Raw genomic sequence first — 17574 nt, forward strand, 5'->3', positions numbered from 1 at the left:
TTTTACAGTTTCCTAGTCGGCGGCACTACCATACGGAGGGGTTGAACCAATGTCTGGAGGGGCGGGACTTTCTAGAATGTTCCCGCCAATAGCATCCCTATCCGATAAACCGAAACCGGCATCAACCGATTTCGATATTTCTGAGAGCCATCGAACGAATCGCGCCATCTATCGTCGATAGTTCGTAACAATATAACCGATGGGTGGTGACGATAATCTTAAGCATTCTGGATGCTAAGCCATCACTTCCCACAGGTTTTCTATTATTTAGTGATTTAATTAAATTATCAAGGTGTGTGAAATCAATTTCTCGAAGAAAAAATGAATTAATATTAGAATTTTCAATATGAGTAAAATTGCTCTCTTAATTGTTTATATCATTTTTCACCCAATCAATATAATTGGTATTAAAAGAGTTAGCTAGTTATTGTGGATTATCATAATTTAGTAGCGATATTTTTCTTATTAAATTTATAAAGTTATTTATGAATTTACATTCTCTTTTATTTGATCTTAAGATAGTGAATTTCTCTTTAAAATAGTCATCTTTATGTTTCTTTATTTTTTTAAAATTAGCCTCGTATTGTTTATAATCAATTTTATAGTCAAGTCTAAATGGTTTTTTGCGGTGTTTAATATACAATTTTTCTTTATCATTTTGATCAAGTCGTTTGTAATCCAATCATTGTTGTTTCATTTTTGGATTTAATATATATTTTTTGTAAATAAATTAAAATTTAAATTGATGTTTAAAAAAGGTGTATAGGCATTATGAGCTTCATCAAAGACATGTATAAAGTTAACATTTCTAATGAAATTATCAAAGAGTTCATTGCAAATCCAGAATTTTTCTTTTATATATTAAATTATTACCATTATTATTTGGTAAATGTTTTTATGAAACCAATTAATAGATGATCAGAAATCCCTGAATCATAAACTCCGATTTTTCATTGAAATGCATTTTTAAATAAGTGGAAAAATACATTGTCACCATCAGATGAATTTGTAATTCCAATTCTCGTGATACATTTCTCAAATGGGGAAAACCATTTAAATAAAAATATTCAGATAATCATTAACACCATTATTGTAAAGATTTATAGTCATATCACCCATAATAACCATATCTTAGTTTCTATATTTATTCAAATATGTTTGAAGTTCCCTATTGAATTGATTAATGGTGAAGTTATGAGATATATAGATTAATGAGAAAATATTAAATTCACAAAATTTCAACGTCAGTACTTCAGCCATTAGGAACAGATTTGACATCAATTCAACTTTTATACCATTTTTGATAAATATGTAAACACCTCCAGATTGGTTATAATCACGGCGTTTATAATAACCATAATGCCCTGGTATCATGTACATATATTTACTTCACTCTCTTTAACCCAAATCTGAGTAAAGCATATTATATCAAAATTTTCATTAATGTATTTTAAGTAAACTAAAAAATTATCAAATTTTCCTCATACTTCTTATATTACAAAGAATATATGTATATTGCAATGATAGATTAGATACCATATTACGAGTGTTTAGAAATCCAGAAACAGGCGAATCCAACCCAGCCACTTCATCATGGTCTATATCAATATAATTTTCAGTTAACAAATCAACCATGGTTCACACAGTTTTTCTAATTCACTAATGTCTCTTATTCTAAGTGTAGTGGATGTTTCAGACTATCTGAGGAAGACCTTTCCACCTCTGGTCCAGGCAAACCTATATTTTTCCTGCTTGAATTTTTTGACAGCAAAGACTAATTGCTTGAGATACTTGGTCAAATGTTCATTGATGAGGTATGAAATTCTGGCTGATGACATTGGATTTTAAAGCTGGGTGTTTTTTAACAGCGTCAATCCAGATAGGTTTAGATGACTTCTTGAATTTTACAATAATAGGTTTGACTTTCACTTTTGAATAAGAAGGTACTCTGTGGGCTCAGGCATTCATAGGCTTCCTCTGGTACACCATTAATTTCAATGTTATTGGCTCTGCTCCTATATTCAATTTCAGAGATAGATTTATCGGGAATTATGAGAGGCATATCTTACACAAGGGACGGACTTTATTTCACACAACATCCTATATACATGACGAGAAACGAACTGCGCAATAACTAGAATAATCACCTGATGGCGCTTTGAGCGCGTACACCAATCCTCGCTCTGAGGAAGTGGCTTTCTTTTCCCACACGTCGGCGGCGACGCCACAGACTATCCCCCCAGTGAGCGAGCGAACGCTAATGTAGGAAATACAAGATTGACATTCACATATTGACGATACAAAATTATAACAAATAATAACCAATGTGCATGTGTGTATAAATACTTGCGACAGCTGAGAATTCAATATTTTGCTAAGACGAATGAAAAATACGAATATATACGATGTTAACATGTTTGCAATGATTTGAAAAAATAAATAATGTAAATTAACACTTATGCGAGAAATGCGAAAATAATATGTACACATATGCGAAAATGTAAAGGCATAACACAAGAATATAAATGGGTGTAAAACATATGCAATCAAAAATACGAAACAAATCGTTCTGGGAAATGAACTCTTCGTCCATAACGAGTTGTTAATGTTTTTTCTGTCGTTGACACTGGACTTTTGGAGTCCTGTTTAGAACTGATCTCATTTGGTAGTTCGGTGACTGCAGGTGGTTCTCTGTCATCCATGGCGAATGCAGGTTTGACTCTGTCAATAGACACTGAGATAGATTTACCATTTACTTTGATTACAAAAACTTTGTCGGTCCTTCGCACTACAGGATATGGTCCAGTGTAGGGTGCGCTTAATGCAGGTCGAACTTTGTCTACGCGTAAGAACACATGAGAACAAGATTTTAAGGAAGGATGAACATAAATCTTGAAAGTATTCTTATGAGATGGAGATACGGGTGATAAACTCCTCATGAGCGAAGACAGCATTGATGCATAGGTAGCGTATGGTGTAGATTTGGACACCTCATCTGAAAGTAGGTCAGATGGCAATCTAATAGTGGTTCCATACACCAGTTCGGCACAGGTAGCTTGAAGATCCTCCTTGAAAGCGGATCGTAGACCCAGGAGGACTATCGGAAGCGATTCTGACCATTTGGTATTGTCGTGAGCAATGATGGCACTTTTTAGGGTGCGATGAAATCGCTCGACCAGACCATTGGCAATTGGATGATATGCAGTGGTTCGTATGCGATCTGTTCCTAGTAGTGCTGCGAGCTGCTGGAAGAGATGAGATTCAAATTGAGTTCCACGATCTGTGGTCACTGTTGAGGGACACCCAAAACGACTGATCCATGAATCAAAGAATGCTTTGCAGATGGTTTCGGCGCGTATGTCCGGTATCGGTGTTACTTCGGGCCATCTTGTAAATCTGTCTATCATGGTAAGACAGTAGATGTTCCCGTTTGATGGTGGATAAGGGCCTATAATGTCAATGTGCACATGTGAAAAACGAGCGTCGGGAAGTGCGAAGGTGCTCAGAGGTGCTTTTGTGTGCCTCTGGATTTTCGATCGCTGGCATGATTGGCAGCAGCGTACCCAAGCTGTGATGTTTTTGTTCATGTTTGGCCACACATATCGTGAGCAAATGAGGTTTTTTGTTACAGCGATTCCGGGATGCGATAGATTGTGAAGGTGGTCAAAAATCAGCTTTCGATACGAGTCTGGAACGAAAGGTCTGGGTGAGCCAGTTGAAATGTCACACCATAATTCACCATCTGTTAGATGACATGGCTTCAGTTCCAGCTGTAGAGATGTGTTGTTACCCTTCAAAATTTCTTTCAGTTCCGGGTCGCTTGATTGAAATTCCCCGAATTCTTTGAAATTAATGTCCTTAGAACCAGTTATTGCGTCGATTTCGATTCTTGACAGTGCATCTGCGACATAATTTTGAGAGCCCTGGACGTGACGGATATCGGTTGAATACTGGGATATCAAGTCCAAATGACGAAGCTGTCGCGGCGAACATTTGTTTGGATTTTGCTTGAAGGCATAAATTAGGGGCCTCTGATCTGTGTAGATAATGAACTCCCTGCCTTCGAGCATATGCTTGAATTTTTTTATAGATGAATAAATTGCAAATAGTTCTCGGTCGTATGCGGACCATTTGTTTTGACTTTTGGACAATTTCATAGAGAAGAATGCGATGGGTTCCCATTTGTCGGCTAATTGCATGAGAGCACCACCCACTGCGACATCTGAAGCATCTACCCAAACACTTAATTTAGCTCCAGGAAGTGGATGTCTCAGGAGTGTGGCATTTGCCATGGCATCTTTGGCCAAAGTGAACGACTTTGTTGCTTCATCGGTCCACGCGAGTTGGTCGTTGGCACGAGCAGAACGAGGTGATTTTTTATTTTTATGACCTTCGAGAAATTTTATTAACGGATGTAACAAATCGGCAGCTTTCGGAATGAAACGTCGATAAAAATTGTACATACCGAGAAATCTTCGAAGTTGTGTCAAGGTCGTTGGCTGTGGATAATCCAAGATACACTGAACTCGATCTGTCAGAGGTTCGATGCCGCTTGTAGATAGCCGGAATCCAAGGAAGTCGATGGTTTCTTTACCGAAGTTGCACTTGGAGACGTTGACGCAGAGTCCATATTCTTGAAGTCTGTTGAAGAGAGTCTTGAGATGATGGATGTGTTCATCAGGATCTTTTGATGCAATCAGGATGTCGTCGACGAATGCGTAAACTCCAGGAAGTCCTCTGGTCACTTCATCGATGAATCGCTGGAAGGTTGCAGAAGCGTTGCACAATCCGAATTGCATCCTGGTGCTCTCAAACAATCCGAAAGGTGTGCATATTGCTGTTTTGTGGATGTCATCAGGATTTATTGGGATCTGATGATAGGCTTTTATGAGATCCACATGGCTGAAAATTTTAGTACCATGCAGTTCAGCAGTGAAATCAGCAATGCAAGGAATGGGATATTTGTCTTTTAACGTTTGTGCATTTAAGGCACGGAAATCTCCGACCGGTCGAAATTCCAAGGTACCCTTTTTTGGTACCATATGAAGTGGTGAGGCGTAATTACTCCTCGAAGGTCTCAAATGCCCCAGTTGCAGCATGTTGTGAAATTCCGATTTCGCTATTTTTAATCTGTCTGGAGCTAACCTACGAGGTTTCGCCACCACAGGCGGTCCTTTTGTGGATATATGATGGATGGTGTTGTGCTTTACTGGTGCATTTGGATTAGGAAGTTTAGTGATCTCCGGGAATTCAGAAATCAGCTTGTGATACGCCGAGTCACCGGTAATCGTTTTCACCGAATGAATGCACGTTGCGTTTGAGACGCGTCCGGGACGTTTCAATTTCGTTTTCAAGTCACGTAGGAACTTGTTGCGAAGGTCCGGGACTAAGTCGAAATAATGAAGGAAATTCGCACCCAGTATAGGAGTTGACACATTGGCGATGTAAAATGGCCAGGAAAAATTTCGTCTCAAGCCGAAATCCACGGAAAGAATACGTTGGCCGTACACCTCGATGGATGATGAATTCGCGGCTGCGAACGCTTGAACAGGCCGTTGTTTGCGCTGAGAAAGGCTTGCCGGCAAGATCGAAACATCACTGCCCGTATCAACGAGGAAAGATAGATTCGTTTTCATGTCTTTCACAAACAGGCGACGTGACGTAGATGGCAAAGAGCAAGTCGCCTCTACTCTTTGCTGAGTTCGTTTCCCGAATATTTGCAGGGAGAGACACATTTCTTGGCATCGGTGCCGAATCGTCGATGATACCAACACTCGTCGCGATTTTTCGATCTGCTACGCTGTCGCGGGTAGCGATTTCGGTACGGGCTACGACTTCGCCCTCAGGAAATCTCGTCGATTCGCACATGGAGCTTTTCGATTTCCGACAACAAACGTTCCTCGATGGAATTCGCGGAAGAGTTAGAACAGGCACTTACCGCTTGTGGTGCTACGTCCATGACGCGATCGGCGATTTCGGCCGCTTTGTCCAACGTTAGTGGTGTGACTGCAGCCAGGATAGATTGCACAGATGTTGGCAAATGCTGAAGAAACAGTTCCAACATGAGCTCGTCCGGAACGCTGTGTGATTCCGCGCGACGCCGCATGACGCGCAAAAGTTCACTTGGACGACGATCACCGAGTTGCTCCCCAGTGAGAAGTTTCCGTATCTCTTGCTGTGACGATTCACCACTGCGCTTGATTAATTCCGATTTCACGTGTCCGTAGGGATCTGTTGCCGTTGGATTCGTGATGACATCGCGGATGACGGAAGCTGCTTCCGGTGGTAGATGGGCCACTATGTAGTTGAATTTTGTGCGACTGTCCGTTACCGGTTTCGGAATCCCCAGTTCGAAAGTTGATTCGCACATCAAGAACCACAGTGTAGGATCGGCGAAATTGTACGGTGGTATCTTTACCGCTGCCACGTCCGCCATGCTTTCGCTTTTGCGTGGGCGAGAATGTTCAACAGCACGTGTTGTTTCCGTTGAGATGCGTCCGCTGTTTCTTTTTTTAGATATAATGTCTCAACTGATGATCAGACTTTCCAAGGTCACCAATATCGGGAATTATGAGAGGCATCGGTTGCGTGTAGTTACAGAGACATATCTTACACAAGGGACGGACTTTATTTCACACAACATCCTATATACATGACGAGAAACGAACTGCGCAATAACTAGAATAATCACCTGATGGCGCTTTGAGCGCGTACATCAATCCTCGCTCTGAGGAAGTGGCTTTCTTTTCCCACACGTCGGCGGCGACGCCACAGATTCTTGAATTTCCACAATATTTTTATGAAGTTGTACATTTTCACTCTTCAACTTCATTTTTTCATTTCTAAGATGAGATCTCTTCACTTAGACATTTCATCCTATCATCTTTTAGTAATTCAATATGATAACTCAAACTTTTAGTGATGTCCATTATATCTCTCTTAAATCCTTCCATAGTCATATGGATGCTAGCAACTGAATTCTGCATCAATGTTTCTGTAGTTGGTTTTCTGTGGTTCCCAACTTCAAGGCGCGAATGTGAGCCGATCTCGCCGTTAAAAAGTCTCGCCACAGAGAGCAACAGGCTTACAACGTTACAAATATTCAATCATTACACTTCACTCACAATTTGAAGTATAGATGGCAGCACTGAAATATCATACACAACACTAGCTGCACACTCAGGCTGTTAGGTGAACTCACTTTGTTCCAGACTCTGCCACGAAGCTGGGCTGGAAGAGATCTCGGTAACGGGATAAGTCCGGTGGCAGAGACCCTGGCCTTCATTCATTCATGCATCAATGTTTTATATCTCCTGCTTAAATTTCTTCAAAGCATTTGTCACGTTAGAGGGTTTTTCATTCTCAGATTCCTCATCTTCGCAACTTTTACATATGCAATTATTTTGTTTCATTTTACGGAAAGCTGCCTAAGAACTTCCAATGCAAATTGAATGAAACAATTCCAAACATTTCGTGCATTTCAATACTTTAACATCACATACTTCAGCTGAACATTTTCTGTAATTCATCTTGAAGGAAAGTACTTTGATTATCTAACGATTGAATCTTTGATTAAATTAACAGATTTCGGAATTTAAAAGAGCTTTTTGATGCAAGTTCGTTTTTTCAAATATAGATGGCTATGAAGGTTGATTTTCAAATAAGGGTAACAAAGGAATTATTTTCTTTCATTCATGCTGATAATACTAGTAATAATACTTTTAAGCTATCGGCATAGTTATATGTACTTACTAATCATCCACCACCACCAGTATTTAAGAAAATATCACAAAAGTAATTTTTTTAAGACAGCGTGAAGACAATGTGTTTTGTACACAACCACTAGCTGTTTGCTGTTTCAAATAACTATACCTTTTGAAATTTCATATTTAAAATGTGCTAATAGTTAAACTTCAATGTAAAACGTTCTGCTATATTATAAAAATTCACTAAAATACATTGGCCATGTAATCAGCCACCTCGTTGGGCATTTTGCCTGTTGTGGCATTGTATTTGTATATAAAGAAGTTTACAGCATTTCGCTTTTGTGTCTTACATAGAAAGTAACAATAACTTCCTTTAGCTTTTGGTGATTTTTTAGTGCAACATATTGATGTCATTAGATGCCTTCAGAAGAAGGAAAACAGGTGATGAAACGAAGTTAAAATTTAATTCAAAACAATTTTGAGTAAAATATAAAAAAATAACATTAGCGGTTTCAGAAATCTCCTAAAAATATTGTTATAGAGGCATTTATTGTAGTAAAAGATATCGTTGTAGTGAGGTTTCACTGTATTTAAAATGCGAATTGAGAAATTTCATACCTTTTTAAAAAAACAGTGACAATGAGATCAATAACCAATGTTTGTGAAAGAAAGATTCTGTATATCTGTAACACTTAAATTTTGCTTTTTTATGCCTCTATGAACTCTATTTTTGTGTTCAAATTCAATACACATTTCTTGTTGCTAGTGGCAATCTCTACACTGAATGGGAAATCTCTGTGGTAGCCAAAACTGGTATCATTAAATTGTGAACAATAATTGTCCCCCCCCCCTCGCGTATTACTCTAAATTATCTAACTTTTTTCAAGAAATAGGAATGTTTTCAAACAAAAGTCACCATTTCCATCATAAATGAAATGCTAAACATATTTTTACTTAATTTTGAATAGTGAATCCGCTTTCTCTGAAGCTCGACCTCCCAGAACCAGTTCAGATAGATGTCCAAGTGGCGTGGTGGTAAGACACTCTTCTACCACCGTGAAGGTTGCTGTTACGGTCCTAAACGTTACGGCTAAAGGAGCATTAGCACTGCCCCTCTCGCACAGAGAGTATACAGTGTTACGTCAGCATAGCGTGATGAAAGCTCATTAAAAAGTTAAAGTGGTGCTATCAGTGGCAGGAAAGGTTAACTACAACAAGGAATTTCCTCCACCTTCACTACCATTCTTATTTCTCACAGTTCACCCGTTCTTTCATATTCATCTTGTTTTTAAAATTCATCCTTTATCTTATATTTAATTTTCAAAAGGTCCTTATAAGAGCCTAATTTCTTTCTTGGAGCATCGCCTAAGTTACATTTGTTTGTTCTATTGTTACTTTTGTTATCATTTTTGTTGATTTTTTTCACATATGTAAAAACTGGCTTGCGTGCAGTGGGAGAATTCTCTTGTTTCCGGAAAAAACTAAAGAAGCAGGTACGTATTTCAAATTTTTATTTCCCATAATAAAAAAAAATTATTTTGCAAAAAATAATGCATGGTTCGTACGGTCCTTGAAAACCTTGAAAAGCTCTTGAAAAAAAAAGTTCATTTTCAAGGCCTTGAAAATCCATGAGTCCTTGAAAAAGAAATTTTTTTAAAAAAATTCTGTGAGATTCCTTGAAAAATTTGTGTTTTCTGAAATAGTTTTTGCCACTTTTTTTTTTACTTCGTAACCCTGGATAATTGGATTTAAAGCATGTTTTTTACCATTATTCTTAAGCCGGGTTTTTGTAGAAGCAGGTTTTCTGTGCCGCGTGCAAAGTGAATCGCCCAGCGTGCACGCCGTCCACTCACCAATAATATGAAAACAAGTTTGACTGTTTTCCTAGAGAGTGCAACAAGTCTCACGGTAGTGTTTTACCTCGGGCGTGATTGGCCGACTGCTTCTGGAGGAGTCAAATGCGTTGTGCGCCACTCGTTTTACAGATCTTCTCTTCATTTTTGTTTTCTTTCACTTCCCTTCAAACCGGAGCATGCAGATGACAGAGTAGCTGATACGCCACGGTAGGAATACACAAACGCGTAGTGTGATTATGTACCACATTTCTGTCGACACAAAATGATCCAGTTCGGTTAATGTGGCGCCAAAAACCTATGTTGGAATGTTTTCCCCCTTTTTATTCTCTGTGCATGTGGAACTGCTCGGCTCGACACAATATGTAAATCACTGGCGGCGTGCTCTCACCCTCACGGGAGCTCGGCTTTATACTGTAGTCTGTTTTTTTTTCCGCGTGTATGTCGGGATTGCTTTTTTTCTCCCTGAGATTGTCGGTTGTTATTTGTCGGCAGTTTTATTTATTTTGTTTTATGATCGTAAATGATCTTGTTTTTTTCCCTTGTAACTTTTATGGAATAAAAGCTAGAGTTCAAAATGAACTTCCGATCATTGTTTTTTTTCTTCAGCTCAGTTGCCACGCTCTAGCCCCTAACAACCAATACCTCCTTCTAGAGTAGAAGTCCTTTTTCCTCTGGAAGGTATTGCGACAACCCACTTCTAGGAAAACCCGGCTTTTATGTGCTGGCGCCCTCAGTAGCATGTATCTTGTGATCGTATGTAGACATACTTGGAGTCGTTGGAAGTCATTGAACTTTTGTACTAGTTATTTTTTCTGGAGGACTTGAGAAATCAATATCTTAGAAAAAAAAGTTTCATAATTTTTGCCAAAATAATTTCAGCCTGTTGATCCATAAGTGAGCGAAGCTTCCTCTGATTATTGTCAACCATAGACGGAGATTGACTTGGAAGTCTGGGGGGGGGGGCACGATGATGTCAATTCATATATGCATATATACATTAGATCAGCAAACTTCACCTTTCACGCTGAGGGACCCCCCCCCCCCCCCGTATCTCCGCCCAACAAAATATTTATTTAGAAGTGATGTGAAGCGTTTGTACAAGGTTCTTTAAAGATAGAAAACAAAAAATGAGTAGCAAGTGTGTGTACTTTTAACTATTTGTGGTTGAAAAATCCCTTATATCAAGATTGGTTGCTGAGTGTGCCAAGCAAAAATGCCGCCAAATGCAAGCTGCGTGCTTCAATCGGTGAATCATGGCTAAAATTCCATTGAGCTTATATTACTGGAGGGAGTATGTGATGCAGGGCCATAACTAGGACTTTTGTATTGCCTTGCCGCCAGCACCAATTCGGAATTCGATAATTTTATAAGTGTTCAAATAAAAATTGCCACCCGGGGCAGTTGCCCTCAGCGCCCTCTAGTACTGGTATGATGTCAGTGGTCTACATCATTCCTTGGAAGATCGTGTGACGCGTTGAATGTCTGCGCATCTTCGTTATTTTCTAATGGCATCCATAGTTGTTTAAAGGAGTTTAAAACAATAAATGAAAGAAACAATTTCAGTATCGATGATATGATTCCAGAATTAATGAAAGAGTGATCCAGAATTAATGAAAGAAAAAATTACAGAATTAATGAAAGATAATTCCAAAATTAATGATGTAGCCTCGTAGGGTTGAAACTACTATATTTTTATTTTCAAGGGACTGAAAATTTACATCTGGGGGGGGAAAAAAATCCGACTTACGACAACATACACACCGCGTGGGCGACATCACAACAACTTCGTTCGAACCACCCTTGAACACGACTGCCACGAGAGCGAATCTCGGGCGCGCCACATATATTCGTGAATACGGTCGGCCTTGACCGTTACAGACTCTGGTTTCATGAAGCCGTCTCGGTATGAAACCAGGAAGTCTTCAAACATAAACAATACGGTGCATATAAACAATCAAAAGTATTTGACGAACACATTTCAATAGTGGAGGGCAAAAAATAAAAAATAAATAAAAATCACATATTTTCAAAAATAATATATATATATAGTTCATTCTTCACGAGAACGATGACTTGTAGATAGATCAATCTACGACTTTTTCGGAGGGCGGCCTCGTCGCCGCATAGGCATCACCGGTGTCTGTGCAATGTTCTTGCAAGGTCGAAATGCTGATGTATGATTCACTCCAAGTGATACCTGAGATGAAGATGTACTAGCCACATCATGTCTACATGGAGATCTCTGGGACACCGCAGAATTTTGGCGCCTCGGCAATGAGCTTCTACGGTTTTCGTCTTTTTCTTTCGTCTTGTGGAACTCTACGTGATCTCGAAGACGGATTCGTCCTCAAAGGTCATCTCACAGTATTGACAGACGATCACCTGGACGCGAATCGGCTGTCGCGATTCTGGCAATGATGCTGTCGTTTCCTCGGCGTACGCCTCGTTGATGTGGGTCATGACGTGCTTTATGATCTGCAATTTCCGACTGAATGTGGACTGGCAGATTCCGCCAACGTATGCAGCCTGCAAGAGACTGGCGGACACGACCTTGCAGCTGCTTGAAATTGGTGACTTTGTGGACATGGAATGGTTTCTTGAGTGTTCTGTTCGTCAACATGTCTCTGAAACTGACTCTTCTGAACGAACTGGCAGACGTGACATCTGAATAAATATCTGGCGTCGAGCGGAGGGTTTGCGGCGACCCTTTGTTTCTTTGCATCGTCTTTTCCGGGCATAGCCGTTGTTTCTATCAAGGCCTCGACCTTTTTGCGTCCCCTTTCTCTCTGGCTTCGAATGTTCAAGAGTCCAGGCGGGACAGGCTTGCGACCCCTTTTGGTTTTTGCTGGAGACATTCGGTACTGAGACACAGGTGTTGGTGAACTATTACCAGTGTTGTTATGATGTTGAACGAATGAACTAGGCTCTCCCCCTGGTTTGAAGACATCCTGATGTTCGCTTAGCAGAGCGCTAAGTTGACGCTTTTGCTCGGGAGTCAAATCTCTTTCCTCGTCAGCACGCAATCGGTATGAATGCATGAAGTCCACTGATTCTGATACTGCACAATCAGCCGCTGGAACCTGTGGGAATGAGAATTGGTGATGGGGAGTGTCACTGAAAAACCAACATTTCCTTTTTAAATCCACAGCGATGTCTGCTGCCGTCAGGAAGTCTAATCCCAGCAGCGATCGGTTACTCTTTGCTTCTGGTAACACTAAAAAGGTGGTATCAATAGTTTGATTTCCAATGCGTACAGGTACTTTGACTTCATAGACTTTGCTGATAGACCGGGTACCGTCAGCCAGGCAAATAGTCGTGGTGGCACTGTTCATTGGTATATTTTTACTTAGGAAAAGCTTGTATAAGAGTTTTCCCTGCAACCGAGTGTGTTGCACCTGTGTCGATACATATGAGACCACGATCTTGACATACTTGAATTTCCATCAGCAGTAGCGATACCTGAGCGTCTGTGGGTTGGCAGCTGTACAAAATAGTGTTGTTTGGTGATTTCACAGCTGTCGCAGTCGATGGAGAGCAATTTGGACATTTTGATTTGATGAACCCTGTCATACGACATCCATAGCAAACGATAGACGATCTGTTATGTAAAGGTACAGATTTTTGGGGTTGCACAGTTTTACGAATTTGTTCGGGTTTATTCGAAAAATTGTTTCGGTTGAAAAAACTTCTGATATTGTCATAGGCATCCAGTTTATCGGCAAGAACAGTGGGTGAGATTACTTCTGTCCACTCATCCATTAGATGCTCTTTGCATTCAGGAGGGACTTTATTTTTAATCTGGTCAGTAATGATCAAGTCCTTTAACCCATGGAAAGTTGTGATGTTCGATTCAGTTAACCAATTTTCGAAGAACGACCTGAGCTCGAAATAGTAGTCACGCCAAGTACTGTCTTTCGATTTCTTGTGAGTAGCAAACAGTTGACGGAATTTTTCGGCAGATAATCGGAGACGTTTCAGGAGGACCCCTTTTACATGTTGATAATCAGATGCTTTATCTTCAGGTTCCTGTGCGATGAGCGATGTTACATTACGTGGCAGGACTGTGATGAGGTGGGATACCCAAAATTCTTCAGGGACCTTCGTCAATTTGAGTTACCGTTCAGTGAGAGATAGAAACAAGGATATGCCATCCTTTTGAACGTCGAAACTCGGGAGCAGTTTATGAAGTTCAAATCTAAATTTTGGTGACTTGAACATGACTGCCACAAGAGCGAATCTTGGGCGCGCCACCTATATTCATGAATACGGTAGGCCTTTACCGTTACAATGAGATAATTCCAAAATTAATAAAGCAATAATTCCAGAATTAATGAAATTTTAGAATCAATAAAAGAATTCAGCATTAATGAAAGAAAGAATTTCAACATTAGCGAAAGAAACAAATCCAGAATTGATGAAAGCAATTATTCCAAAAGTAATGAAAGAAATAATTCCAGAATTAATGAAAGAAATTTTTTCAGCATCAATAATAAATAAATTCAGAATTAATGAAAGAAATAATTTAATCTTTTCCTATCTTTAGAAGAGTTCTTTTTTTTTAGTCTTTAAAAGAAAATTAATTGCAATATTTAGAGACTAAACTATGTTTCAATGAGGAAATTGACAGGCACAAACTGTGTTATTCAATGTGTCATATGTTTTGTATGATATATAAACTGAAGAAATAAAAAAACTGGTACAGGCATGCGTATGGAAATAAAGAGATATGGAACCAATCAGAGTACGGCGTTGCGGTCAGCAACGCCTATATAACACAACAAGTGTCTGGCATAGTTGTTAGATCGGTTACTGCTGCTACAATGGCAGGTTATCGAGATTTAAGTGAGTTTGAACGTGGTGTTATAGTCGGCGCACGAGAGATGGGACATAGCATCTCCGAGGTAGTGATGAAATTTGGATTTTCACGTATGACCATTTCACGAGTGTGCCGTGAATATCGGGAATCTGGTAAAAAATTAAATCTACGACATCGCTGCAGCTGGAAAAAGATCATGCTAGAACGGACCAACGATGACTGACGAGAATCATTAAACGTGACAGATGTGCAACCCTTCTGCAAATTGCTGCAGATTTCAATGCTGGGCCATCAACGAGTGTCAGTGTGCGAACCATTCAATGAAACATCATCGATATGGGCTTTCGAAGCCGAAGGCCCACTCGTGTACCCTTGATGACTGCACGACACAAAGCTTTACGCCTCGCCTGGGCCCGACAACACCGACATTGGACTGTTGAGGACTGGAAACACGTTGCCTGGTCTGACGAGTCTTGGTTCCAATTGCTTCGAGCTGATGGACGTGTATGGGTATGGAGACAACCTCATGAATCCATGGACCCTACATGTCAACAGGGGACTGTTCAAGCTGGTGGAGGCTCTGTGATGGTATGGGGCGTGTGCAGTTGGCGGGATATGGGACCCCTGATACGTCTAGATATGACTCTGACAAGTGACAGGTACGTAAGCATCCTGTCTGATCACCTGCACCCATTCATGTCCATTGTGCATTCCGACGGACTTGGACAATGTCAGCAGGACAATGCGACACCCCACACGTCCAGAATTGCTACAAAGTGGCTCCAGGAACACTCTTCTGACTTTAGACACTTCCGCTGGCCACCAAAATCCCCAGACATGAACATTATTGAACATATCTGGGATGCCTTGCAACGTGCTGTTCAGAAGAGATCTCCACCCCCTCTTACTCCTACTGATTTATGGACAGCCCTACAGGATTCATGGTGTCAATTACCTCCAGCACTACTTCAGACATTAGTCAAGTCCATGCCACGTCATGTTGCTGCACTTCTGTGGGCTTGCGGGGGCCCTACACGATATTAGGCAGGTGTACCAGTTTTTTTGGCTCTTCAGTATATGTGTATGTGGCCTCCTTTATTCATTGCGGATGATGTGAAATAAAGTAGGTAGAAATGTAATCTTTGAAAGTTTTAATCGAAATTAAATATGCTCCTATTCATGTGAAAAATATGCGTTTGTAAAAAAAGTCCTTGAATTTTTAAGTTTTACCCGGAAAAGTGCTTGAATAGTTATTGAATTTTTTTTCGTTGGAAGAGTACAAACGATGTCATGATTGATAATTTAATTACAATCTGATTTTTGTTGAAAATTATGATGTATGTAGGAATAATATTTGTGCTATATTTTCTAAGTGGATTTGAATGTGAAGAAGAAATTATGGCCCAAACATGACCGAAAAATGAGTAAATTGTGAAAATTTCATGACAATTACGAGCCTTAAACAGAGGCTGATTTAATGACAGCTGCACTGCGTTGGTTTTAGTGGAATCCTGACTTCACACCTTTTTTTTCTAATTTAAAGGGGCTCGTATATTTTTCTATGCCTGGGGCCTCAACCAATCTTTATCCGCTTCTGGCGGTAAAACGTGATTTAGAGCATCTTCATGTTATCTTCAGATTATTTGGACATCTTGTGCTCCATTTCTTTGTGTTTCGTGAAAAAAATTGCAAATTTGATTTCCCCCCCCCCCCCCCCTTTAGACCTTGGAAGTTATTAAAACGTTTTTGTATTGCAGTTGTCACTGCCATGGTCGTACTAGGTGGGGGAATGCACCTGGTTCCCCGTACACTGGACCAAGAAGGGCGCCAAGTTTACTCTTTTTCTATTCAAAATACTAGATATTGATCTCAAGTGACGGCAAATTCTAAAACCGGGGGGGGGCAGTGCCCCGGACATTTTGAGGGAATGGCAAATTTAATAAAAGGGGCAATAAATTCCCCTGTAAAATTATATTAAATTTCAATCGAAAACATAAAATTACTTCCCCCCAGAAAAAAATTTTACCACCCTCGTAAATTGTGTGCTCTGGTTGGGGAGGGGAACAAATCTGTTTGGGCTTGTTCAAAATTATAAAATTATAGGGGAGTGCCAATGCCAGCAGGACGCTAAAATTGGTAACCCTGACAGTAAATTCTGATTAAAAAATTTGTTTAAAAATTGACACAAATTTTTGAAAACTAATTAGTAATTATTTTAATTATAATTTTTTGTTGATGTTAGAAAACCGTAAAGAACATGAAGTCAGTTTTAATTTATTCATAAATTTTAATCAGGAAAATTCATTTATTAGATTCAAACTTTTAAAAAAGGTTATTGCTATATATGGTTCAACCATATTAATAAACCCTATATTACGTTAATTCAATATTTTGTGCTTATTTTAGTGTAGTTTTTTGTACTGTTTTCACATTTCTATTGATTTCTGCATGTTGCCGTATATTAGGTTGCTTTTTATAATGAATTGTATTTTTTGGGTAATTGTACGAGTCCTTTGTCAGCCGTCTTGAATTGACCACAGTGAAAGCAGTGATGCCTTGCAGCGAAAAAGTCATCACGTTGGTGCTCACCATGCTCATGGAAAATTAACCAAGAAGGGGTACAGATTCTTTTTCTGTGCAAAGAAAAAACCAGACAGTAATTTCAAAATTGATTAATTTTCTCCCTCGCCCAAGGCGAGTATCCATTTTGGTGCTTCCCCACATAATTTTTAACAGAAAAAGTAGTAGACTCGAAAGCCTAAAGGACTGCAGGATGATAGCTTGGGAGGCATGATGATGATGATGCCAAAATTAGACATGTGATGTTGTGAAGCATTTCACTCATTCTCTTTAAAATCCAACCAAATTAAAGTATTTTTTAGAATTTTAATTTCGATGAAATTGTTTAATTTAAATGCATTTAGGTTTTTCATTCATTTTAGGCCTACCTGTTAAATTTCTTGTCAATAAGAGTAGGTTCATGAGATGTCAGGCAGTGCTTGACAAAAACTTATTTTAAAATAAAAATTTAATATTGAAAGATAACTTGAAGTTTGTCATTTTTCTGTTTCTAGGTGCAGATGGGAAAATGCACCTTCAATACCATGTGGCTGTCAAAGACTGATGGTTTTGGCTGATAAGTATTGGAATGGGCCAGAAAAGATGAAGACTGCATATTGCATGCTTTGTGAATACG

The 17574-nt window shown here is 39.4% G+C and overlaps 1 protein-coding gene and 1 pseudogene across 5 annotated transcripts in view; one reads left to right on the forward strand and one right to left on the reverse strand.

Annotated features, from left to right (window-relative positions):
• The window catches only part of LOC149084318 (E3 ubiquitin-protein ligase RNF4-like), a 70747-nt gene that overhangs the window by 17388 nt on the left and 35785 nt on the right, over window positions 1–17574 (forward strand). The window lies entirely within an intron of this gene.
• LOC149084319 (uncharacterized) lies at window positions 5399–6582 on the reverse strand (annotated as a pseudogene).

The sequence above is a fragment of the Pholcus phalangioides genome, unplaced genomic scaffold (assembly GCF_987345545.1).
Source record: "Pholcus phalangioides strain wild (caught in Gottingen) unplaced genomic scaffold, Ppha-v1.0 ptg000008l_1, whole genome shotgun sequence".
NCBI lineage: Eukaryota > Metazoa > Arthropoda > Arachnida > Araneae > Pholcidae > Pholcus > Pholcus phalangioides.